General features: G+C 50.4%; 1 protein-coding gene across 1 annotated transcript in view; it reads left to right on the forward strand.

The window, feature by feature from the left end:
- Window positions 1-26451, forward strand: part of gabrg3 (gamma-aminobutyric acid type A receptor subunit gamma3) — a 1021256-nt gene that overhangs the window by 903750 nt on the left and 91055 nt on the right. The gene's annotated exons all lie outside the window — the stretch shown is intronic.

The raw sequence follows: 26451 nt of genomic DNA on the forward strand, positions 1-26451 counted from the left end.
TGCCTGCTGGTTCTGCCTCTCCGTGTGAGGGGCAAGTGTCAGCTGCAGGGCCAGGATCAATGCCAGGCTAGTTCCAGGGTGCTAGGGGGCAGTTCCAGGAGGCAATGCCAGGGGGAAGTGCTGGGGAGTTGCCAAGGGACAATGCAAACTAGATTTAGGGAAGCCTTCGAACTAGATTCAGTGTTTTACACATGAGTTTGCCTCCTTCTAGGTGGGAAACTGATACATCACCGGCGAAGGGTGGGGAGGGGATTGGAAAGCAAGATCTCGCCAGGGGGATTCTCATTTTCCAAGTCACGCAATACTTTGCGCCCACGTCGCCATTTGCCCCTGGGGCGAAATTAGGTTCAAAATCGAGGTAAACATCTCTGTGCCTTCAGCTGCATGAAATTGTGGTTTTTTTTTACACAGAATTCAAAGATTGAATCTGTGAACTTGGAGAATTGACACTGGGAGTCGCCAATCCTGAACTTTCCAGCCATAATCAGGCACTTGTAATCCAGAACTAGGGGTCATAGTTTGAGTCTAAGGGGTAAACCTTTTCAGGCTGAGGTGAGGCAAAATTTTTTCACCCAGAGAGTGGTGAACCTGTGGAATTCACTACCCCTGAAAGTAGTTGAGGCCAGAACGTTGTGTAATTTCAAGAAGGAATTTGATCTAGCCCTTGGAGCTGAAAGGATCACAGGATATTGGGGGGAAGGCGGGATCAGGGTATTAAACTTGATGATCAACCATGATCATAATGAATGGTGGAGCAGGCACGAAGGGCCGAATGGCCTCCTCCTGCTTCTATTTTCCATGTTTTTATCCCCATGCCCAGCTCTGGGGTCTGCGCACCAACTGAGCAAGGCTCTGTTCTGGGAATGGAGTCTCACAATTTTAGCATTCCATTTTCAACATACCTCTTGGGGCATAACACTTGAATTGCAGATTTTCAAATATTCTTTTGTATTTTCAGTCATTTTTAGCAAGATAATATTTATCTAGCATGTTCTACACAATATTCTTCTTCAAATAACATAACAAGGGGACAGAAAAATGGTTTATTGAGGTACAGTTTAAGCATGAAAGCTGCATGTGTTAGGAATAGAGTGAACAATGAAATGCAATTGTTGATCTGTTTGCTCCAGAAAGTGTATCAAACTGAGGGGGAGAAACCTTTGTTTGTGACAATAAATACCAGAGTAACATCGGTGAGAATGAATGAGAGAAAGGAAGACTGGGATATAGACAAAAATGAGGGGCCCGGAGTGTTGTTTCATTGAATGATCGTTCAATTTTATTTTGGAAAGCAATTTGATTGAGTATTGCTTGCAGTTAGACAAGGTTAAGGTTAATCACTTTGCCTAAGTGGCAGAAATTTGAACTTAATTTGATCTAACACTTGAGATGTGGGAAATGAAGGAAAATGAGACGGAGGCCAGGATTCTCCATTCAATGCCACTCCGATCGCCAAACCCGCTGCCGTTGTCCGACCCCCCCCCCCCCCCCCCCGCCGGCAGCCTTAGCACGTGACAGCCGCCGGATGCAAATCACCTATTTGCATTCATTTCCATTTCATTAACGGGCTAGAAGCCCGATACACCACTCTCTCCCCATCATGCACCGATCCTCACAGCGGAAAATTCTCCGGGTGGGATTTGGTGCAAGTTTGCCCAATTGTGGGCCAGACGTGGTAGACCCCGAGGTGGGTTAAGGGGGTCGGTGCATAATAGAGATGCCTTCCACAAAGTCCACCAGAAGGCCCTCCCTGGTGCCCCCCATAATGCAAATCCTGTCCAACTCCTGATAAGTAGGGGTATCCTACCCCCACCACAGGAATAATGTGTCACTCCCCTCACAGCATGCATGCATGCGGGTGACCAAAACCAAGTTAGAGAGCCCTATCTGAGACCCCTGCCTGAAAACTGAAAAGCAGTCCAGGCAGTAGAGTGAAATATCACTGCATTTCCACTTGCCCTTCCCTAACACCTGCTCCCTCAGCCAAAAGTGTTTAAAGCAGCAGCTGTTACAGGTATCAGAGGCTTCCTCAAAAGCCAAGTACACTTCAAATAGCTTCAAATCCCTTGACTGCCATTGAAATGCAAATCTTCTATTCAATTTCACAAAGCAATGCATTGCATTAGACAGTGATTGACAGTTTTATTGGTCCAGACACTACTGCCTGATGGATTGTTCATCTGGCTTTCCCTTCACGTTTGAATGCACCTCAAGTACCCTGCTTTGATGCTAACCACAATGTTTATAAACACTCTTGTTATGATTGACAGCTCTTGGTCACATCAAAAGGAACTGAGTGCTTTCTGCTGTGAAAAAGAGGAAGTGATGTTTTAATCCACACATTTGTAGATTAGCTAACGTCAGGCGTTTATAAGTGCAGGTGCAACAGAGCCACCGCCGAGAAGTAATCATTTCGACATATGAACCTCTGGCCACTATCTCTGTGCTCCCTGTTTCCCCTTGCAACATATTTTTGTAAATGCATATCCAATCCTCACCTTTGTAGAGCAGTTGTTTTATCTGATAAATATTAATGCATAAACGTCAAATTCTGTGAAGAAAATTGCACACGATTTGTAAGTCAGGAGGAAATGGATTAAGCAAACTCTTGGTGCAACAAGATTCGCAGACTCTGCAGTATGTGCCACATGCAACGAACTGTCATGTAAAAAACAATAGTTGGGATTATAATGCGTGATGCACTGTTGTGTGAAACAGGATTTTTGAGCCTTTGATGTACGGTTATTTGTGACATTTTCTTAGGTATTATTTCAGTGTGAGATAAAGAGTCAGGGATCATGGTGTCCTGACAGTACTCTCACCCCCAATCTCTGCCAGGACGGTGTAAGGGCTTTTGATAGTGGGGCAAATGGAGCTTTCAGTTAATTTTCACCTTGAGTGCTGCAGGGTACTTGGTTGCTTTAACTCATTTCCGTAAGTTTCACTGAACTTCAATCTGTTCAAATGTTGAGTGAAGAACCTTCAAGCAATGAATTGAAAGCATTCTGGAATATGCTGCTTGTTGACCTGAAGATGAGAATAAGGTTAACCCATGAACTGTTAAGAGATTTGTATGTTTGGCATCAGGGTTATGGTTGCTGTTAAGAACCCCGCTGATAATTGCAAGATTATCCCAAAACCCAGAAGGGTCATTTGGAACACCGATTCTTTATGGTATAATGTGAGAAAAATATGTGAATCAGGACGGAATAGTCCAGTCGTTGTGAGAACGATTAATAAAAAATATTTAGTACCTTAAAAGGAAAAACAAAACACATGACAAGAAGGGCTATAATATACTCCAAATGTAATTACATTGATGGCTAGACACACACATTATTACATGAAGTTACCATATGATCCCCAACAACCTACGTTTACTGAACACGGTGACACACCTTTGTTCCCAAACAACATCCAATATTACATAAATCTATGAGCTGAATCCAGCATATAATAACCACGCACAGGTTTTTTGGCCACGTTTGGTAAAGCCGCCTTCAGTTTCAGCGAAGGCAAAATCTGCCTCAGTCAAATTTTGGAGCTTTACCAGCTGCCCAGTTAGCAACAACTTCTTTTCGGGAGGTGGTTTCTGCAGCTTTGATGGTAGCCGCGACTATGTCCCCATTCTCCAGTTATTGTGTTATGGATATATTGTTATGGGCCAGGGTTTAGAAAACTCCAAAGTATATCATGGAGTTCACCTGACCCACAACTGTTTATTAATTCTGGTTACGAGAAGCACAAGGGTCTAATTTTCAGGTGTTATTCAACAGAGGCCTTAAGCACTTTTAATCAAAAACAAAGTTTATTCTACAAATTCAGTTAATATTTCTATAAACACACACAGTACGCATTTTATCAACTACAAACATAAATACCCCACACAGCTCCAGTACTCTATATAATATAACCCTTAGTAACTTCCCTTTCAACTGTTTCAATATTTGATAACAACATCCACTAAACCAGGAAAACCCTTTTAACAAAACAGTAGGTTTGAATTCTTTCCAGAAAACAGGTATCACTTTTAAATTATCAAGTGATCTGGACACCTTTTAACATGCAGGGAGAGAGAGACAAAAGAAACCTTCTATGTCTGAATCCAGCTTCCAACAGTGTAGACCGAAAGTAAAACTCAGAGCCACAGCCCAGCTCCCAGCTCAAAACGAAAGTAAAAGCCAGAGCCACAGCCCAGCTGCATCCACACAATGACATCACGGAAGCCATTTGGGAAGACAATACATTTCTTGAGGTACACTCCCATGACAATATCCCTTTTAATGTTATCCATCCTGCGGAATCGGCTTTTAGCATATAGGTGTCAATTTCCTGATGGGTTACTTCTACTATGCCCCATTGTTTTCCTCTAGCCACATAGTTAAACACTTGCTTTTATCACTGATTCGCCAATTCGCATCGCAAAATCTCTTCAGACAGCTGCCCCTATCATCTTCCTGTTTTCTTTTATTTGATCCCAATTTGATTTTTTAAAATCTTGATTTTCCCCAATTCTTAACAATACTGAACCACTCTCACAGGCAAGTTGCTGCAGTTTTCTTGGTGCCTACCAGATGAGTGCCCGGCTGACCTGTCCTTTGCAACGTCTTGACCAATGTGAGGAATAGAATACATTCTGGTGATTGGTAGATTGATGAGCCATTTGATATCCAGTACCAAAGAATGTTACAAGGAAAGCTTTCAGCTATAAAATACTATGCTGCAGATTATTTAATACAAGAAAATACATTTGCATTTAAATTATGTCTATGTGTGCTGCACTCATTGAAGTAACCAGGGAAATAATGTGTGTTGTGGAGTATTGTACTTTCAATTCAGTGTGAAAATAGTGCTGCATTTTGTATTACTCAAGATGCCATGAGGGCATCGGGAGTACACACAGCCCTGAATTAGGAGGATGTGAGAGTGAGGGATGTGCATGGATTGTCCTAGCCCTTCCCACTCTGAGACCTGCAGCGTTAAACGCACATGTTCTTCTTCTACTGAGCATTACCTTTCAAACCCATGGCCACTACCATCTAGAAGGACAAGAGCAACAGATACCTGGAACCGCACCACCTGAAAGTTCCTCTCCAAGCCACTCACCTCTGTTATGGGCGAGGCGTTTTCAGAACCCCAAAATGTATCATGGAGTTCAACCAACCTCTCCCTTTTAATGGATTTGTTGCTTTTCCTAGCACACAACATTTTCCCTAGGTGTGGGATTACAATTATGGACACATGGGTTTTTAAACACAAAACACTGTTTATTCCATGAACTCAACTTAACATCTTAAATAAACATTGGATCTCTTAACACCCCTTTCTTCAAAGATAACTCAGAAAATATTGCACCAGTAAATAATTCCTTAAAATGTTCCTTCAGACTTCCAAGACACTTAACACCTTTAAACAAAATCACATCAGGTTAAAGGCTTCACTATTATAAGTTTAAATCACCCAAATGATCCAGAGATGTTTTTTTATGGCAGAGATCCAGCTCACTGCAAAACACAGACACACACAAGCTGCTTTTCAAACAAAACCTGCAAAACTGAAACTTAAAAACTGCAAAATGGCTGTTCTGAGCTCAGCCCCACCCACTCTCTGACATCACTGTTTTCTTAAAGGTACATTGCTTAAACATCCATGTCTTAAAGGTACACTCACATGACACCATCCTAACTTGGAAATATATCACCGTTCCTTCACTGTCTCTGGGTCAAGATCCTGGAACTCCCTCCCTAACAGCACTGTGGTGTGCCTACACCTCAGGGACTGCAGCAGTTCAAAAAGGCAGCTCACCAGCACCAACTAGGGATGGGGAATAAATGCTGGCCTAACCAGCGAAGCCCATATCCCATCAATTAATTCTTTAAAAATTCCTAATTGCCACTATTTCTCAAGTTAAGCTGTTTAATCCTGAGCCTTTCCGCCAGCTACAAAGGACAAGTCAATGTATATTATGGAATATTCTCCATTTGCCTGGATCAGTGCAACTCCAACAACACTCAACCTGCCGAACATTTTGTTGGATTGGTACCCTTAAAAGTTCACTACACCCCCCCCCCCCCCCACCCCCCCGCCCCCACCCCCGCACCAACATTTGAGCAGTGTCTTCAGCCTATAAGAAGCATTGCAATAACAGGCCAATGCTCCTTCGACAATGTAACATGCTTTTAAGGGATATACGCATGACATCATTCAAAAGGAAGTGCATCATGTGAGCCAGTCTTAGTTTCATTTTTGCTTTGAGCAGAGCACACACACACACACACAGCTCTAGTGGTTATGTACATGAGGTGATTGGCAAACCAGAAATTGATGACAGTGAGGCGAAGAGCAGTGATTCTGTGTTTCACACCATCAATCTCGCGGGAAACATAAATGTCGTCACACTGTATAGAGTGTTTGCCAAGATTCAAATGATCTGTTCCAATAAAGTTGATAACTAGTCATTGTTGGTCAAGATTAACACAGGGAGGGTGGTGCAGTGGTTAGCACTGGGACTACAGCGCTGAGGACCCGGGTTCGAATCCCAGCCCTGGGTCACTCTCCGTTTGGAGTTTGCACATTCTCCCCGTGTTTGCGTGGGTTTCACCCCCACAACCCAAAGATGTGCAGGTTAGGTGGATTGGCCAAGCTAAAATCTGCTCCTTAATTGGAAAAATATAATTGGGTACTCTAAATTTATAATGAAAAAAAGATTGACACAGGGGAATGTACCAACTTTCCACCTCTGTGACTTCTATAATACAAGCATCCACAATCCATAGTCCTGGAGGTGTAAGTACAATGGGTGTTCTACATAATGGGAATGAAAGGACTGGTGATTACAGGTCTACTGGCATGTTAGAACCCTACACCAGTAACAATCCATGGAATCAGTTAGACATCACAAGCCAGATTCACCTCAGAAACGTCTCCAATCACCTCAATTCATCACCTAACATCAAAATATCCAGAATGTTTTGACAAAATAGGCAGTTTCAGGGGAACTGCAAAATTACACCTGCAGTCGAATGGTCCACCGCCTCAGTGCAGCATCCATTTACAAGATAAATTGTAGGTCTAACTAGACAAAATGGAGAAAGTTGGAATCAATAGATGGGTACAAGAGTACACAGATTGATGTCGTTTAATTGCATGTTTTTCTTCTTGTTATTGTGTACAGTAATCACCAAGCCAGGTAATAGGTTCCTCGATGGCTAATCGGAGCACTCTGAGCTCTCCGCTGTATTCCATCAGGGGGCAATCGTCAATGATATGAGTTATTGATTGGGGTGCACCGTAGCTGCAGTCTGGGTTTCCTGCAAAACCCCGCTTGTGCCAGTTTGCTGCACAATGGCTTTGGCCAGTTGAGGGGTGCCCAATGTTGGCATGGCAGGTTGAAGCTGGATGGGCGGGCTGTGACATCAGTGGCAAGGGAGTGTTTTTTATTGGTGGTGTGTTGGTTTCATTCCTGCTGCCACAGGGCTCTGCTGTTATTCTTCGGCACAATGGCCTTCGCCAAATAAACTGGCGTGATGGGAGGTGAGTCGCAAGTGGATTGGTCAGGTCCTTTTGCAGTGGCATGCATGGATTAATGTACACCTTCACCAGGAGCCTTCTTGTTGCAATTTCCCTCTTATGTGAGGGGGAAGGATGTTGTTCAGAACTGGGAACCAGGGGAATTGAGTTGATCGGAGGGTACCCGAGATGGTACGCATTGTTGTGTTGAGTTGGGTATCTACAACACTGGTGTGAGATGAGTTGTACCATCCACCGCGGTACACAGTACTCTGCAGTCAAGTAGACGATAGTCAGAGATCAGGGGCGTCATTCTCCGACCCCCCGCCGGGTCGGAGAATGGCCGTTGGCCGCCGTGAATCCCGCCCCCGCCCCCGCCGAAGTCTCCGAAGGGAGAAAAGTCGGCGGGGCGTTAATGGCGCCGCTGCCGCGGAGAATGTCACGGGCCTGCGCAAGGCAGCCGATTTTCGGCCTGCCGATATTCTCCCTTCCGGATGGGCCGAAGTCCCGTCGACGTGATGACCGTTCACGTCGACGTCAATCAAACCTCCTTTTCATCGGCGTGACCCGGTGCTCCAGGCTCACGCCGACCAGCGAGGAGGTGAGTGACGGCCTGGGGGGTTGGCTCTGGGCAGGAAATGGCGTGGCCGCAGACTGATTGCCTGAGAAGAGGTGTGTCTCGGCTTGTGTGTGTGTGCGGCGGGGGGGGGGGGGGGGTGGTTAGAGTAGGCTGGGCTCCGGGGGAGTGCCGGGAGGGGGTCCGTGCCGGGGTGGAGGTTGTGGAGGGGGTCCGTGCCGGGGTGGAGGTTGGGGGTTGTGGAGGGGGTCCGTGCCGGGGTGGAGGTTGGGGGGGGGGGGTCCGTGCTGGGGTGGAGGTTGGGGGTTGGGGAGGGGGTCCGTGCCGGGGTGGAGGTTGGGGGTTGTGGAGGGGGTCCGTGCCGGGGTGGAGGTTGGGGGTTGTGGAGGGGGTCCGTGCCGGGGTGGAGGTTGGGGGTTGTGGAGGGGGTCCGTGCCGGGGTGGAGGTTGGGGGGGGGGGGTCCGTGCTGGGGTGGAGGTTGGGGGTTGTGGAGGGGGTCCGTGCCGGGGTGGAGGTTGTGGAGGGGGTCCGTGCTGGGGTGGAGGTTGGGGGTTGGGGAGGGGGTCCGTGCCGGGGTGGAGGTTGGGGGGGGGTCCGTGCCGGGGTGGAGGTTGGGGGGGGGGGGTCCGTGCTGGGGTGGAGGTTGGGGGTTGTGGAGGGGGTCCGTGCCGGGGTGGAGGTTGTGGAGGGGGTCCGTGCCGGGGTGGAGGTTGGGGGTTGTGGAGGGGGTCCGTGCCGGGGTGGAGGTTGGGGGGGGGGGTCCGTGCCGGGGTGGAGGTTGGGGGTTGTGGAGGGGGTCCGTGCCGGGGTGGAGGTTGGGGGGGGGGGGTCCGTGCTGGGGTGGAGGTTGGGGGTTGGGGAGGGGGTCCGTGCCGGGGTGGAGGTTGGGGGGGGGTCCGTGCTGGGGTGGAGGTTGGGGCGGGGGGGGGTCCGTGCCGGGGTGGAGGTTGGGGGTTGTGGAGGGGGTCCGTGCCGGGGTGGAGGTTGGGGGGGGGGGGTCCGTGCCGGGGTGGAGGTTGGGGGTTGTGGAGGGGGTCCGTGCCGGGGTGGAGGTTGGGGGGGGGGGGGGTCCGTGCCGGGGTGGGTGATGGGAGGGCAAATGAGTTGGTCCACCTGGCCAGGTGCCAGCCTCCAACAGTTGGACCCATGCGGTCCATGCCACCTGGCTGGGGGGAGGAGGGGATATGGGCAATGATGACATGTCGTCGTTCCCCTCCCCCCCACCAGGTCGTCATGTTTTCAGATCATCCAGCGATGTTGGCCGCCGTGGTGGCAGCCGCTCATGTCTATGTTGCCCTGGATGAGGAGGAGGAGGAGGAGGAGGAGGAGGAGGAGCGTGCCAGAGAGGCGGCGCAGGCTGCCGCAGAGGGGCAGGCGGCAGCCGCCCAGGCTGGAGGGACACCTGACCGACAGGACGAGGAGGGGGAGGAGGACGTCGCGGCCCCACGGCAACGGAGGCACCCGAGGGCGCCCCGTGTGTACCGGCCCCGGCAGTCATACCAGGACCTCACGGACCGGGAATGCAGGAGGAGACTCCGGATGAGCCGGGAAACCGTGGCACACATCTGCCACCTGCTGGCACACCTGTCACCGCGTGGCACTGGCGGGGGACACCCTCTCCCCGTGTCCGTCAAGGTTACGGTGGCCCTGAACTTTTATGCAACGGGGTCATTCCAGGCACCGAGTGGGGACCTGTCCGGCATATCGCAGACATCGGTGCATCGGTGCATCCGGGCAGTGACAGATGCCCTTTATGCCATGGCGCACCGCTACATCCGCTTCCCCGTGGACCGGGCCAGCCAAGATGCCCGGGCCGTGGGCTTCTCTGCCATTGCCGGGTTCCCCATGGTCCAGGGCGCGATCGATGGGATGCACGTCGCCGTGCGGCCACCTGCAGATAACAGGGCCGTGTTCACTAATAGGAAGGGGACCTATTCGATGAACGTACAGGTGGTCTGCGACCACCGCATGATGATCCTGCACGTCTGCGCCCGTTACCCAGGCAGTGTACACGACTCATTCGTGTTGTCGCGGTCATCCATCCCCGGCATGTACGAGGGACGCCATCCCCGGCTGAGGGGCTGGTTGCTGGGCGACAGGGGCTACCCATTGCGATCGTGGCTGATGACGCCTATACGGAGGCCACGCAATGAGGCGGAGAACCGCTACAATGATGCCCATGTAGCGACAAGGGGAGTGATCGAGAGGTGCTTTGGCGTGCTGAAGATGCGTTTCAGGTGCCTGGACCTCTCTGGGGGCGCCCTCCAGTATCGGTCAGATAGGGTCGGCCGCATCATTGTGGTGTGCTGCGTCCTGCACAACATAGCCCAGCAGAGGGGCGATGTGCCGCAGGCAGAGGAGGGCGGAGTGGAGGAGCAGCAGGAAGAGGCCCAGTCCTCCCCAGATGAGGGGGATGGGGGCAATGGTCAGGGCAGACGGGGTAGACACAGACGGGTGGCTGTCCACCGTTACCGGCTGGCCCAGCGGGCACGGGACAGACTGATAGACGCCCGCTTCACTGACTAGATGGGCGTGGGAATCGGGTAGTATGGCCACAGACCGCACACCATGACAACAGCCGACCACCCACACCCCCCACCCATCCATCCACCCAGCACCATCACCCCCCTCCCCAACCCCACACACCCCACCCGCATGCACACCACCCCCCCACTCCCAATTGCCGATCCACCGGCGGCACAACGGGCCGGGCTCACCCAGTTGCGGGTGGACGCGTGTCTATCGCAGGCCATGGAGAATGATGACAGCCCGCCTCCGATGAGCTCCTGGCTCTACATCGTTGGACTATGTCTGACCCATGGCCACAGTACCACCATCCACCCGGACCATCCCTGCATGCGGCTGTGATACTGCAGCGCACGGTCCCGTCCTCTGCCCGGGGGATGTTGATGGCGGCCCAGGGGGAAGGGGGCAGACTCACCTGGGGCTGAGGTAAGACCACCCCTCACACACACACTTGCGCTCAACGTACATGACACCCCCGCACACTTTGGACAGAGCATAAAGGCAGCTTCGGTAGGTGTAACATTGACTTTAATAACCAAAGGAGTTCATGCACGTGCCCTAGCGCCTAAAACTCATCTGTGCCCTGCACCCGTGCCAACTTACTCAGTGTCTAATTGTTTGGCCTTACGGGCCCTTTGACTACGTCTACGTGGTTCCCCAGACGGTACAGCAGAACTGGAGGTGGACTCCTGTGATTCCTGCCCTCTGACACTGGATCCCTTTGGCGGCCGTTTCCTGGGGCGTCCTGGCCTAGATGGGCCAGGCTGCGGCCCGGGCGACTGGGATGGCGAGCTGCCAGCCTGTCCTGCCCGTTGCCCACCCGATGCACCTGGGACGGAAGGGGGGGAGTCCGAGGTGTCGCGGTGTACCGGGACCTCCCCTACAGAGGGAGCCGGGATGGACCACACCACCTCCTCCTCCCTCGGGGTGCCCGATGGCCCCCAGGCCTCTACATGGGTGGGGGATGCGAACGGACTGGCCATCCGACGCGCCCCCGACATCTGGCGCTGCCAGTCCTGGAGGCCCGTGCTGGTATCGACAGGGGTCTGCAGGTTTGCAGCCATGGAGCCCAGGGGGTTGTCGAACCCTGTCTGCGACAGTGCGACGCCAGCTCGCACATGGCCACTGGCGCCGATGCCCTCAGCGATGGCCTGCTGAGACTGGGCCATGGCCTGCAGAGACTGGGCCATGGCCTGCAGAGACTGGGCTATGGCCTGCTGAGACTGGGCCATGGCCTGCTGAGACTGGGCTATGGCGTTGAGCGCCTCTGCCATCTGGCGCTGGCACTGGCTCATGGCCTCCTGTGAGAGGGCAGCCATTTCCTGGGCCACAGACGCCGCCTGCACGGAAGGCCCCAGGCCTCGCAAACCGTTCCCCATGTCTGACACCGTCGCACCCATTGCCTCCACCGCGGACGCCACCCGTGCGGTGTCAGCCTGGGTGGCACGCATGACCGGGACCACTCCCAGCTCCTGGACGCGGGTGGACTCCTCCACCTGCGACCGCAGCCGCCGCAAGCCACCCGTCACCCTATTCGCTCGTCTCCGTGTCGGTGGTTGCATCGGATCTATGTGTGGGTGTGGTAACTGCAGGAACCCGGGATCCATCTGGGCGGCAGATGTTCGCTTGGCCTGGGCTGCCCTCCGACCGCCCGGTCCCTCTGCTGCTCCTACCTCCACCTGCTGTACCGGGACGGCTGTGTTGTGCGCACCAGTGAGTGTACCAGACGCCTCATCACTAAAGTGCCCAACCGTGGTGAGTGTTTCTGCGATGGTGGAGGGTGTTGGTGACAGCAGTGGCGTTGTGTCGTGCTCTTCGTCCCACTCTGAGTCCATGGCACTTTGGGGTGGGGGTTCGTCTCCACCCATCCACTCTGAGTCACTGTCCGGTATTTCGTCTTCCCGGGTAGGGGTGTCCTGGGTAGTGCTGTCCCGGGTAGGGGTGTCCTGGATAGTGGTGTCCTGGGTAGTGGTGTCCTGGCTCGGATGTGACGGGGGCCTGTGGCTGCCCCCCTCATCGCTGGGTGGTCGCTCCCGCACGTGACGGGGGTGTCGTCTCCCTGTTGCTCCAGGTCTCTCCGTCTCCCGTGGTCTCCGAGGGGCATCCTGCGGGCGGTCTGCATCTGCGGGGATGGGTGCCTGGACGTTTGGTCCTGCGATACACAATGAAGCATGCATGGTTAGACATCAGGCAGTGATCAGGTGATACGGGAGAGGGGGATATAGGGGAGGGGGGATATGGGGACGGGCTGTTGGTGGCTCACTTGCTCGTGGGGCCCCGACCTCTGCATCAGCAACCTCCCGGTCGTCAGGTCCGCCAGCCAGTTCCAGGGCCCTTTCCTCGTGTACGGTCAGTGGCCTCTCATCAGCGGGCCCTCCTCCAGTCCTCACATGCTCCCTATTGTTGTGTGCGCGCTTCTCCTGGGGGGGGGGGGGGGGGGGGTGGTGGCAGGGGTAAAAGGCAACAGTGTTAGGCAGGTATATGAATGCACGCCATCGGTTGCGCGTGCATTGCAGAGGTTAAGGTTAGGGCTGGATTCACTTGGGGATATGGGGGATATGGGGGAGGGGGGATATGGGGGAGGGGGGATATGGGGGATATGGGGGAGGGGGGATATGGGGGATATGGGGGAGGGGGGATATGGGGGATATGGGGGAGGGGGGATATGGGGGAGGGGGGAATATGGGGGATATGTGGGAGGGGGGATATGGGGGAGGGGGGAATATGGGGGATATGGGGGAGGGGGGATATGGGGGAGGGGGGGATATGGGGGAGGGGGGATATGGGGGATATGGGGGAGGGGGGATATGGGGGAGGGTGGATATGTGGGAGGGGGGGATATGGGGGAGGGGGGATATGGGGGAGGGGGGATATGGGGATATGGGGGAGGGGGGAATATGGGGGATATGGGGGAGGGGGGATATGGGGGAGGGGGGATATGGGGATATGGGGGAGGGGGGAATATGGGGGATATGGGGGAGGGGGGGATATGGGGGAGGGGGGAATATGGGGGATATGGGGGAGGGGGGATATGGGGGATATGGGGGAGGGGGGGATTTGGGGGAGAGGGGATATGGGGGATATGGGGGACGCTCACCCTGCCTGCTCTGACGAGGTCGTTCACCTTCTTGTGGCACTGGGTGCCTGTCCGTGGTGTCAGGGCCACAGCGGTGACGGCCTCTGCCACCTCCCTCCACAGACGCCGGCTGTGGCGTGGGGCAACTCTGCGGCCGTGCCCGGGATACAGGGCGTCCCTCCTCTGCTCCACCGCATCCAGGAGCGCCTCCACATCGCGTGACTCGAACCTCGGGGCTGAGCGACGGCCAGCCATCAAGTCGGGTGTTGCGGTCGGCTGTTCCGGTCGGGTGGGGGGGGAGCTGCGCGGCCTTATGAGCCGTCACGCCGTGCAGCGCGTATGACGCTGCACGGCGTGAACCACTGCGCAAGCGCGGATCCCGTTACGTCGCTGCTAGCCCATTTCGGGCCGCAGACTATCGGCCCATTTTTATGACGTGACGCAAGTGGGATTTGCGCCGTTTTTTGCGCCGATCGGCGGAGTTTCCGCCGATAACGGAGAATTTCGCCCCAGGTCCTTAAGGTTTGAACTTCTACATCACATGAAGAGTCAGCAAGTTTTCTGAGGAGGTTGTTTTGTGTTTCGATCTTTATTGCTCTCTTGCTCATATATGTTTTTTGTATTGCACCCGTCATAAAGAAGGATGGATCATTGAGGCGTGCCTCAATCCGTGACTCTTAAACACAACTTTGAAATGTTGTCCTTACAAAATACACATGAGAAGAGATTTTCTTGTGCAAAGTTCTTCTCGAAGTATGATGCCAAGCATGGCTATTGGTCAATCCATCTCCCTGACAGGTCCCAAGAGCTTATTTAATTTCATAGCCCATCCAGATGATACCGTTTTCAATTATTTCTTTTCAGGTTATCTGTTAGCCAAGATCTCTTTCAAGTTCACATGGGCTGCACTACATGCTCTGAACCAAGATATATCTGTATCGCGGATGATACAGCTGTTGTGGGATGAACAAAGCAAGAACATGACTATAATCTGCACTTACTAATGCAAGCAGCTCATGAAGAAGGATTGGTGTTCAACAGTCAGAATTCAATGTCGCTGAGCAGCAGATCAATTTCTTCAGTTACGTAGAAACGTAGAAAATAGAAGCAGGAGGAGGCCATCCAGGAGTCTGCTCCACCATTCGTTATGATCATGGCTGATTATCATAGATTATCATAGAATTTACAGTGCAGAAGGAGGCCATTCAGCCCATCGAGTCTGCACCGGCTCTTGGAAAGAGCACCCTACCCAAGGTCCACACCTCCACCCTATCCCCATAACCCAATAACCCCACCTAACACTAAGGGCAATTTTGGATACTAAGGGCAATATAGCACGGCCAATCCACCTAACCTGCACATCTTTGGACTGTGGGAGGAAACCGGAGCACACGGAGGAAACCCACGCACACACGGGGAGGATGTGCAGACTCCGCACAGACAGTGACCCAAGCCGGAATCAAACCTGGGACCCTGGAGCTGTGAAGCAATTGTGCTATCCACAATGCTACCATGCTGATCATCCAGCTCAGTAACTTGTTCCTGCTTTCCCCTCATATCCTTTGACCCCCTTTGTCCCAAGAGCTATGGCCGCAATTCAGCAGCCTTGCTGTGCCCGACTTGGTGTAGGGACGAGGACGTTGAGTCTTGCACAGCCTAGGAGGACTCTGTGGGGGTGGTGGGGGGAGGTCGGGTCAGGTCACTCCCGTACTGGAGGGGAGGGGTGGTTCCAGAAAATCCGGGGGCTGCATTGCGCTGCCGGGGTGCTGAATTGCAATGTATGGGAAGAGGGCGGCGAGGCGGTGGGCGGCCATGGGACCTCGTCATCGGGCCTGCCTACTCAAAATGGCAGCCCGATAGCAGGATTCCCTTGGGATTCCCTCGCAATCCTCGCCATGAATAAATTTGCATGCCAAAGGATTGGGAATCGCTTCCTGATTGGGGGCGCACATCAGGTGCAATTCAGCCCCGGTGGGAGAACAAGAATTTCATCCTCTGTTTCCATCCCTCCATAGATGCTTTGAGACCTGCTGAGTATTTCCAATGTTTTCTGCTTTGGTTTAATCAGTTTTTAAGTGTTAGTTGAGAGGATTGTTGGCCAGGACTCTTCTTTGAACGAGTGCCAGAGAAACTGGATGAGGCTGTTCAGCCCTTCGAGCCTGTTCTGTCATTCAATGAGATCCTGCTGATCTGGATCCTAATTTCATCTACTCTCCTCAGCTCTACATCCCATTATTCACTTGGCGAGCAAGCATCCATCAGTCTGACAATTAAAATAATTAATTAAGCTCACAACTAATGTTTTTCTGTGGAAGAAAATTCCCCCTCGGAGTAAAGTGTCGTTTCCTAATTTCTGCCATGAATTGCCTAGTCCTGATTTTAAGGTTGTGTCCCCTTGTTCTGGACACCTCACCAGTCGATATAGTTTCTCCGTCTGACCTAAGAATTCATTCCAAAGTCCTAAAGGATTCCATCAAATGACTCCTTAACTTTCTACATCCAATGGAATACAAGCACATTTTATGTAATATCTCCCCACAATCCAACAATTGGAGCCATGGTGACCTTCTAGCCAATCTGCACCACACTCTTTTCAAGGCCAGTATATCCTTTCTAAGATACTATGCCCGGAAGAGTGCACTGTACCCCAGATGTGGTCTACCAGGTCTTTGTCTCGCTGCAGCAAAACACCCTCTCCATTTTACCCAAGAGTTCTTAGAGTTAACATTAGCCTTTTAGAATACTTTTTTAACCCGATTAGTACATTTTAGTGATCTGCATACACAACCCCAAAATGAAACGCATGTGAGCTGTGACTCACTGGGTAGCACTGACACTTCGGTTCAAAAGGCTTTAGGTTCAATTGACACACCTGAGATTTTAGCACAAAATTCAGGCAAATGTCATGTCCCTTGATGAAATGTTAAAAGAAGGACCAGTCTGCTCTCTATAGCAGACATAATTATAGTGTAGGTCCGTATAACTTCTCCACACCAGATATTAGACTAGCATTCTAGAATGTCCTGGTTCCCTGTTCTCTCTTCTTAAATAATACAGCTGCGTTTGTACTTTCCAACCTAATTCACAAATTGAGAACACTGGAGAATTATGACGAAAGTGTTTACAATATCTTCCCCTACTTTCTTTAAAACCCTGGAAATTTGCCAGTCATTAGCACCGTTACGTTCTTCTAATATTGTTTTTTTTTTGTTTACATTAACTTTAATGAGCTCCAATACTTGATCCATTATTAATTCCCCTGGAATATAAGGTATATTATCCATTTCCTCCACTGTGAATACTTTAGCTTTTGTTATCTTTTGATGTCTTCCTTTGTATCTCTCCCAGTCTCGTTATTCTTTGCACTTTTGTATGGTCTACCCTTTATTTCATTTTTTACCTTTCACCTCTGTAGAATTTGGTACACCGAGCCCTTTCCCTTCAGGGTTATAATCGGCTCCTCGCTAAAATATTTAGAACACCTTTCGCTGTTTTTATCCAATAACAGATTTGATCAGTTTTCTGTCATTGCCGCCCATCTCATCTCATTAAAATAAGCCTTAGCGATATCGAGAATCATAGACCATGTGTTAAATTTTACTTTTTCAAATCTAACATCAAATTCAATCATATTATAATTGCTAATAAGTAAACGCTCCCTTGCTGTTAGATTATTAACTAAATCTGGCTCACACTCATTATTAAATCCACCATGGTCTGCCCCTTGAGATCCCTTACATCAACTGAGAGAGTAACCTTGGATTAACATCTCCTTTCAAGGAATCGAAAAGCAGAGTATCAGTGGAGGTAAAATGGGGAAAGTGTGAATTGCTGGAAATCTGGACTTTAAAAATGCACTGGCAGCACGGTGGCACAGTGAGTAGCAGTGCTGCCTCACAGCTCCAGAGATCAGGGTTCAGTTGGCTGACTGTCTGTGTGGACTGTTCTCAGGGTGTTCAGGTTTCCTCCCACAGTCCAAAGATGTGCGGGTTAGATGGATTGGCCATGCTAAAAGTTCCCCTTGTGTCCAAAGATGTGCAGGTTGGGTGAGTTTAGTAACTTGAGAAAGCCTGCGGTAGTGGAACAAGGATTTATTGAACTATGTACAAACTCTGCCCATGGCAATAACTCTCCTAATCCAAGTTCCCCGTTGGGGCAATCAACAACTGCGGGCCCTGCTTGGGCCGTATTTTATGTGGAGTCTTTAACGAGCTCCAGCTGGGTGGCCTCCGCCCTCCACCTGGGAAGCTCGTACTCCACGAGTCCCACAGGGAGTTGGTTTCCCGATGGCCCTCATGCGTGTTATGACAGTGGGGTTATGGGGCTAGAGCAGCGAAGTGAACCTAGATAGGGGTGTTCTTTCAGAAGGTTAGTGCAGACTTGGTGGGCCGAACGACATCTTTCTGCACTGTAGCGATTCTATGGAAATATAGGCAAGTCCCTAAGCAAGGTTGTTGACAAACATGTTTGCAGCATATTCTATTTTTACGTTAGTCTATTAATACAAGGGTATGGCAGTTTGCCAACAAGGCATTTTTTTTTGTATGGAATACACCAAACTCCACCTTGCAGGCATGATATTTGCTGCTTACACAGATGATTTGATATTAAATCCACAAATATTCAGACCTAATGACAAAACCTCAGGCTGGTTGGTGTTGTGCTCAATTAGTACCCAAGATGTCATGGCAGTGGAAAGCATAGTGAGAGAGACTGGAAGATAACACCTGAGTAACAGAAAGGAGAATAAACTGATCGAGGATAAAAGACCCCCCACACCTTTGCTTTTCTGCTTTAGCCCTCAGAGTTCAGATAGCAGCCTATGCCCAGGTGAAGAGTATCGGCATGGCGTACTCATCCGATATTAAGGATAGCTTCATGCTCTTGCCCATCAGTTGTGACTTACTCAAGGTAGCAATCACTGGAACCTCAGTGTACTATCAGCAAACGTACTTGTTCCGGCGTGAACCTAAGCATGTGCTACACGTGACATGTAAATTTTTAACAGGCCATTATTCTAACAAAATATAAAAATGCAGAGACTCATGTCATATTTCCTTTTAGCTTCCTGGTTGATTTAAAAAGTAAATTTGGGCTTCATAGAATCATAGAATGTACAGTGCAGAGGGGGCCATTTGGCCCATCAAGTCAGCACCGGCCCTTGGAAAGAGCACACTGCCTAAGCCCAGACCTCCACCCTATCCCAGTAACCCCACCTAATCTTTTTGGACACTAAGGGCAATTTAGCATGGCCAATGTACCTAACCTGCACATCTTTGGACTGTGGGAGGAAACCGGAGCACCCGGAGGAAACCCACGCAGACAGGGGGAGAAAGTGCAAACTCCACACAGACAGTGACCCAAGTCAGGAATCGAACCTGGGACCCTGGAGCTGGGAAGCAACTGTGCTAGCCACTGTGCTACCGTGCCGCCCGGTAGTACAAATTGTTCTGACCTGTGGAGAAAGCATGAAGAAAATGAGTTGCATTTCAAAATTAATTTTACTTTCAAGATTGGGTGTGCAAAAGCTAGAAGTTTATAAAACGCAGACAAGGGTGGCACGGTAGCACAGTGGCTAGTACTGTTGCTTCACAGCGCCAGGGTCCCAGGTTAGATTCCCAGTTTGGGTCACTGTCTGTACGGAGTCTGCACGTTCTCCCCGTGCCTGCGTGGGTTTCCTCCGGGTGCTCCGTTTCCTCCCACAAGTCCCGAAAGATGTGCTTGTTCCGTGAATTCTCTCACAGTGCACCTGAACAGATACCGGAATGTGGTGACAAGGGGCTTTGCACAGGAACTTCATTGCAGTGTTAATGTAAGCCTACTTGTGACATAATACAGATTATTATTATTAGGGACGAAGGGAGATTTAAGGGCATTGAGAAAACTGGAGAGCAGTTCCTTTTAAAATGTTTACTCAAAATTACTTCATGATTTTGCAAAAGGCTGATAGCCCAGATATTCCTGGTGAAGTAACAGTAAGGCCCATGGAGCTCGGAGTTATTTCTGCACAAATTGTACAGTAGCTTCAGATAAGGGACAGAAGCAGTTAGACGCAAGTATCCAAAAGTTGCTATCCAGGTTGCATCGTGATATTAATGGTGTAAAATTGCTGAATTTGCATGGTATATGTGATCTCAATTCACCACAGCAAGTTAGGTCTTGTCTAAGTACCCTTTTAAACACCTGATAAGTGAAACTTGCTGGCTCTGAAAATTAACTATTACAAGTGTCTCTTCAAGTTTTAATTGGTGTTGGAGATTTAATAAATGTAATACTTAAAACTCTAATAACTGCCCTGTATTGTTCTGCGATTCTCTGAGGAACAATTTATACTAACAGAGAGAAAATGCTGGAAATACTCGGCAGGTCAGGCAGCATCCATGGAGAGAAGCAGATTTCCATGGGTGAGCAGAGGTCCTAACATTGGGCAGAAATGGGTGGTGCGGTCACACGAGGCACGCAGCAAGACTTCTTGCGTTTTACAATCAGCATCTAATTAAAGGGCTGCCAAAGAGGGAGATATTTCATTAATAGTGACAAGCGGGTTGGCAGCTGGCATGTCTGACTGAGGTGGGCCAGCCAGGTCCTTCCCCATTCCCAAGAGCTCAACCACTCCAGGTGACCACAGGAGTGAATCAGCAGACTCAAAGGGCCAGTGGAGGGGCAGGCAATGTGGGGGGGGGGGCTCTTTGCAAGGTGCTCCGACACCTGAAGACACACCCTCAGCCCCTTTGAAGGTGATACCAGAGCAGGATCCTACTCAGATCTCTGAGCTGGCCCATGCACAGATGCCTCAAATCGGATGAGCCCCAGTTGGGTGCAAATACCCAGAGGACTCAAGCCACATACATCTCCTGTACTCCCCTCCACAGCAGAATGCTGTGCAATGCACACTAGTTGATAATGGTGTAGATCACCCATGAGGGTACATATTTTGGGGTCCTCCCAAATCTATTGAGGCAATGAAATCTGAACTTTGGCAGATGGTTATTATTTCAAATGCATAGAATCCCGACAGTGCAGAAGGAGGCCATTCAGCCCACCAAGTCTGCACTAACCCTCCGAAAGAGTACCCTACCTAGGCCTACTCCACCACCCTATCCCTGTAACACACAGTAACCCCACCTAACCTGCATATCTTTGGACACTGAGGCCAAATTAACATGTTCAATCTTCCTAGCCTCCACATATTTGGACTGTGGGACGAAACCGGAGCACCTAAAGGAAACCCACACAGACATGGGAAGACCATGCAAACTCCACACAGACAGTCACCCAAGGCTGGAATCGAAGCTGGGTCCATGACGCTGTGAGACAGCCATGCTAACCACAATTCCAACCTGCCGCATTTTGCACTTTATCTCGACACATCATTTGTTTCCTTACTTGCTCAATTTCCACTCCCTTTGCCCCCCCACCCACCGACTCTTCTGTCATTTAAAATCTCTTGGGCAGGATTCTCCAATAATGGGGCTATGTCGCCACTCCAGCATCAAAACGCTTGAAGAAAGTCCAGAGTGATTCTCCTACCTGAAGGGGGCTAGCAGGGCCCCAGAGTACTCCATGCAGCTCTGCCTGCCGATACGGAGCCCTGCACTTCCAGTCGGGAGTCCGTGCATGCGCAAGGCGGCGGCCGTCCTGCACGACATGGCGGACTGGCCCCGAAAATATAGGCCCCCAGAGATTGCACGCACCCACGGATCGGTGGCCCCCGATCACTTGCCTGGCCTTCCCGAGGCCCCCCCACCTGGTGAAGGATCACCCCGCCCCCCCACCAGGGCGATCGCGGATTGATTCCGCCTCCGGCTGTTCCTGACAGGCAAAAATTGGTTAGAACCATGCCATTGGGAACTTGGCCAGTTGCTGTTGGAGAATCGCCGCAGGGACCTCCGTCAATGGCACCCTACCCCCGCCGTGCAGACCGCGCGCGCGAGATTCACGGCGATTCACCGGGGATGGGAGAATCGCGGGAGCGGCATCGTGCCGGTTTTCGGCAACAACGCCCATTCTCCGCACCCACGCCGAACGCGCTTCCGGCACAGAGGCGAGGAAAATTCCGGCCCATGTTTTCCACCTGATCACAGGCCTTCCATGCTGTTACCCCACTCTCTCCCACTTGACCTACTCTTAAGACTGATTACTTTTTTGAAATTTTCCCAGGTCTGATGAAAGGTCATCGATTAATCCTGCTTCCCTCTCTTTGGATGCTGTCTGTCCAGCTGAGCATTTTCACCATTTCTGAGGGTTTGTTTTCAAATTTGCAGCATCTGCATTATTTTGCTTTTGGATTTCCAGAACATCTTTAAAGTCGAAAAATGTCTCTAAGTGCTTCACAGAGCTGTATTAAAAAAAAACAAATGGACACTCGACCAAAAGAGGAATTATTCACAGGGATCATGATAAAGCTTGGTCAAAAAGGTGCAATTAAAAAGAGGAGAGGGAGACGGACAGGCAGAGGGGCTCAGTGAGGAAAATTCCAGAGACGGAACAGCTGAAGGAACAACCATGAATTTTTGAGTCATTTAAAGCTTTTAAAATTTTACTGTTTTTCAACTTTTTTTAATAGCATAATGGTAATGTCACTGGACTACTCATCAAGAGGCCCAAGCTCTGGGGACATGGGTTCAAATCCCACTACAGCAGATGATGGATTTTAAATTCAATGTAATAAATCTGGAATATAAAACTGGTCTCAATCGATTGTCATGAAAAGTAAAACCCATCCCGAAAGCCGTGCTGTTAGGTAATTTGGACATTCTGAATTGTCTCTCAGTGTGCCCGAACAGGCGCCAGAGTGTGGCGACTAGCGGCTTTTCACAGTAACTTCATTGCATTGTTAATGTAAGCCTACTTGTAACAATAAGTTGGGGCTGGTTTAGCAGAGGGCTAAATAGCTGGCTTTTAAAGCAGATGAAGGCAGGCCAGCAGCACGGTTCAATTCCCTTACCAGCCTCCCCGAACAGGCGCGGGAATGTGGCGACTAGGGGCTTTTCACAGTAACTTCATTTGAAGCCTACTTGTGATTTTAAGTGATTTTCATTTCATTTCATTTTTTTCAATAAAGATTATTAAAAAAACAGGGAAGGAAATCCACCAGTCTGATCTGCATGTGACTCCAGACCCATAGAATCAGAATCAATACCATAGTGCAGAAGGAGGCCATTCAATCCATTGAGTCTGCACTGACCCTCTGAAAGAGCACCCTAAGCAAGCTTCCGCCCTCTCCCTGCAACCTTGTAACCCCACTTAACCTGCGCATCCCTGTACACTAAGGCACAATTTAGCATGGACAATCCACCTAAACTGCACATCTTTGGGCTCTGGGAGGAAACCGGAGCACCCAGAGGAAACCCACACAGACACGGGGAGAATGTGCAAACTCCACATTGACATGGCTGAAATTGAACCCGGATCTCTCGCCCGGTGAGGCAGCAGTGCTACATGCTGTGCCACCCCCAAAATCAAATATAATGTATACTGAGATATACATATATACTCTACATAGCTCTATAGCTCTATTTCAAATATATTCTCAGCCGGTACGGGAATTGAACCCGCCTTGCTCTGCATCTCAAACCAGGGGCGTCATTCTCCGACCCCCCAGCGAGTCGGAGAATGGCCGTTGGCCGCCGTGAATCCCGCCCCCGCCGGTTGCCGAAGTCTCCGGCACCGGATATTCGGCGGGGGCGGGAATCAGGCCGCGCCGGTTGGCGGGCCCCCCCGTTGGATTCTCCGGCCCGGATGGGCAGAAGTCCCGCCGATAAATTGCCTGTCCCACTGGCGTGGATTAAACCACCTTTTGAACGGCGGGACAAGGCGGCGTGGGCGGGCTCTGGGGTCCTGGGGGGGGGCGCGGGGCGATCTGACCCCGGGGGGGGTGCCCCCACGGTGGCCTGGCCCGCGATCAGGGCCCACCGATCCGCGGGCGGGCCTGTGCCGTGGGGGCACTCTTTCCCTTCCGCCTCCGCCACGGTCTCCACCATGGCGGAGGCGGAAGAGACTCCCTCCACTGCACATGCGCGGGAAACTGTCAGCGGCCGCTGACGCTCCCGCGCATGCGCCGCCCCGAGATGTCATTTCCGCGCCAGCTGGCGGGGCAACAAAGGCCGTTTCCGCCAACTGGCGGGGCGGAAATTCCTCCGGCGTCGGCCTAGCCCCTCAATATTGGGGCTCGGCCCCCAAAGATGCGGAGCATTCCGCACCTTTGGGGCGGCGCGGTGCCCGTCTGATTGGCACCGTTTTGGGCACCAGTCGGCGGACATCACGCCGTTTCATAAGAACATAAGAACATAAGAACTAGGAGCAGGAGTAGGCCATCTGGCCCCTCGAGCCTGCTCCACCATTCAATGAGATCATGGCTGATCTTTTGTGGACTCAGCTCCACTTTCCGGCCCGAACACCATAACCCTTAATCCCTTTATTCTTCAAAAAACTATCTATCTTTATCTTAAAAACATTTAATGAAGGAGCCTCTACTGCTTCACTGGGCAAGGAATTCCATAGATTCACAACCCTTTGGGTGAAGAAGTTCCTCCTAAGCTTAGTCTAAAATCTACTTCCCCTTATTTTGAGGCTATGCCCCCTAGTTCTGCTTTCACCCGCCAGTGGAAACAACCTGCCCGCATCTATCCTATCTATTCCCTTCATAATCTTATATGTTTCTATAAGATCCCCCCTCATCCTTCTAAATTCCAACGAGTACAGTCCCAGTCTACTCAACCTCTCCTCGTAATCCAACCCCTTCAGCTCTGGGATTAACCTAGTGAATCTCCTCTGCACACCCTCCAGTGCCAGTACGTCCTTTCTCAAGTAAGGAGACCAAAACTGAACACAATACTCCAGGTGTGGCCTCATTAACACCTTTACAATTGCAGCATAACCTCCCTAGTCTTAAACTCCATCCCTCTAGCAATGAAGTCAAAATTCCATTTGCCTTCTTAATCACCTGTTGCACCTGAAAACCAACTTTCTGCGACTCATGCACTAGCACACCCAGGTCTCTCTGCACAGCAGCATGTTTTAATATTTTATCATTTAAATAATAATCCCTTTTGCCGTTATTCTTACCAAAATGGATAACCTCACATTTGTCAACATTGTATTCCATCTGCCAGACCCTAGCCCATTCACTTAGCCTATCCAAATCCCTCTACAGACTTCCAGTATCCTCTGCACTTTTTGCTTTACCACTTATCTTAGTGTCGTCTGCAAACTTGGACACATTGCCCTTGGTCCCCAACTCCAAATCATCTATGTAAATTGTGAACAGTTGTGGGCCCAACACTGATCCCTGAGGGACACCACTAGCTACTGATTGCCAACCAGAGAAATACCCATTAATCCCCACTCTTTGCTTTCTATTAATTAACCAATCCTCTATCCATGCTACTACTTTCCCCTTAATGCCATGCATCTTTATCTTATGCAACAACCTTTTGTGTGGCACCTTGTCAAAGGCTTTCTGGAAATCCAGATATACCACATCCATTGGCTCCCCGTTATCTACCGTACTGTTAATGTCCTCAAAAAATTCCACTAAATTAGTTAGGCACGACCTGCCCTTTATGAACCCATGCTGCGTCTGTCCAATGGGACAATTTCCATCCAGATGCCTCGCTATTTCTTCCTTGATGTTAGATTCCAGCATCTTCCCTACTACCGAAGTTAAGCTCACTGGCCGCTTTCTGCCTACCTCCTTTTTAAAACAGTGGTGTCACGTTTGCTAATTTCCAATCCGCCGGGACCACCCCAGAGTCTAGTGAATTTTGGTAAATTATCACTAGTGCATTTGCAATTTCCCTAGCCATCTCTTTTAGCACTCTGGGATGCATTCCATCAGGGCCAGGAGACTTGTCTACCTTTAGCCCCATTAGCTTGCCCATCACTACCTCCTTGGTGATATCAATCCTCTCAAGGTCCTCACCTGTCATAGCCTCATTTCCATCAGTCACTGGCATGTTATTTGTGTCTTCCACTGTGAAGACCGACCCAAAAAACCTGTTCAGTTCCTCAGCCATTTCCTCATCTCCCATTATTAAATCTCCCTTCTCATCCTCTAAAGGACCAATATTTACCTTAGCCACTCTTTTTTGTTTTATGTATTTGTAGAAACTTTTACTATCTGTTTTTATATTCTGAGCAAGTTTACTCTCATAATCTATCTTACTCTTCTTTATAGCTTTTTTAGTAGCTTTCTGTTGCCCCCTAAAGATTCCCCAGTCCTCTAGTCTCCCACTGATCTTTGCTACTTTGTATGTTTTTTCCTTCAATTTGATACTCTCCCTTATTTCCTTAGATATCCACAGTCGATTTTCCCTCTTTTTACCGTCCTTCCTTTTTGTTGGTATAAACCTTTGCTGGGCACTGTGAAAAATCACTTGGAAGGTTCTCCACTGTTCCTCAACTGTTTCACCATAAAGTCTTTGCTCCCAGTCTACCTTAGCTAGTTCTTCTCTCATCCCATTGTAATCTCCTTTGTTTAAGCACAAAACACTAGTGCTTGATTTTACCTTCTCACCCTCCATCTGTATTTTAAATTCCACCATATTGTGATCGCTCCTTCCGAGAGGATCCCTAACTATGAGATCCTGAATCAATCCTGTCTCATTACACAGGACCAGATCTAGGACCGCTTGTTCCCTCGTAGATTCCATTACATACTGTTCGAGGAAACTATCGCGGATACATTCTATAAACTCCTCCTCAAGGCTGCCTTGACCGACCTGGTTAAACCAATCAACATGTAGATTAAAATCCCCCATG

Source organism: Scyliorhinus torazame, chromosome 15 (assembly GCF_047496885.1).
Source record: "Scyliorhinus torazame isolate Kashiwa2021f chromosome 15, sScyTor2.1, whole genome shotgun sequence".
Lineage (NCBI taxonomy): Eukaryota > Metazoa > Chordata > Chondrichthyes > Carcharhiniformes > Scyliorhinidae > Scyliorhinus > Scyliorhinus torazame.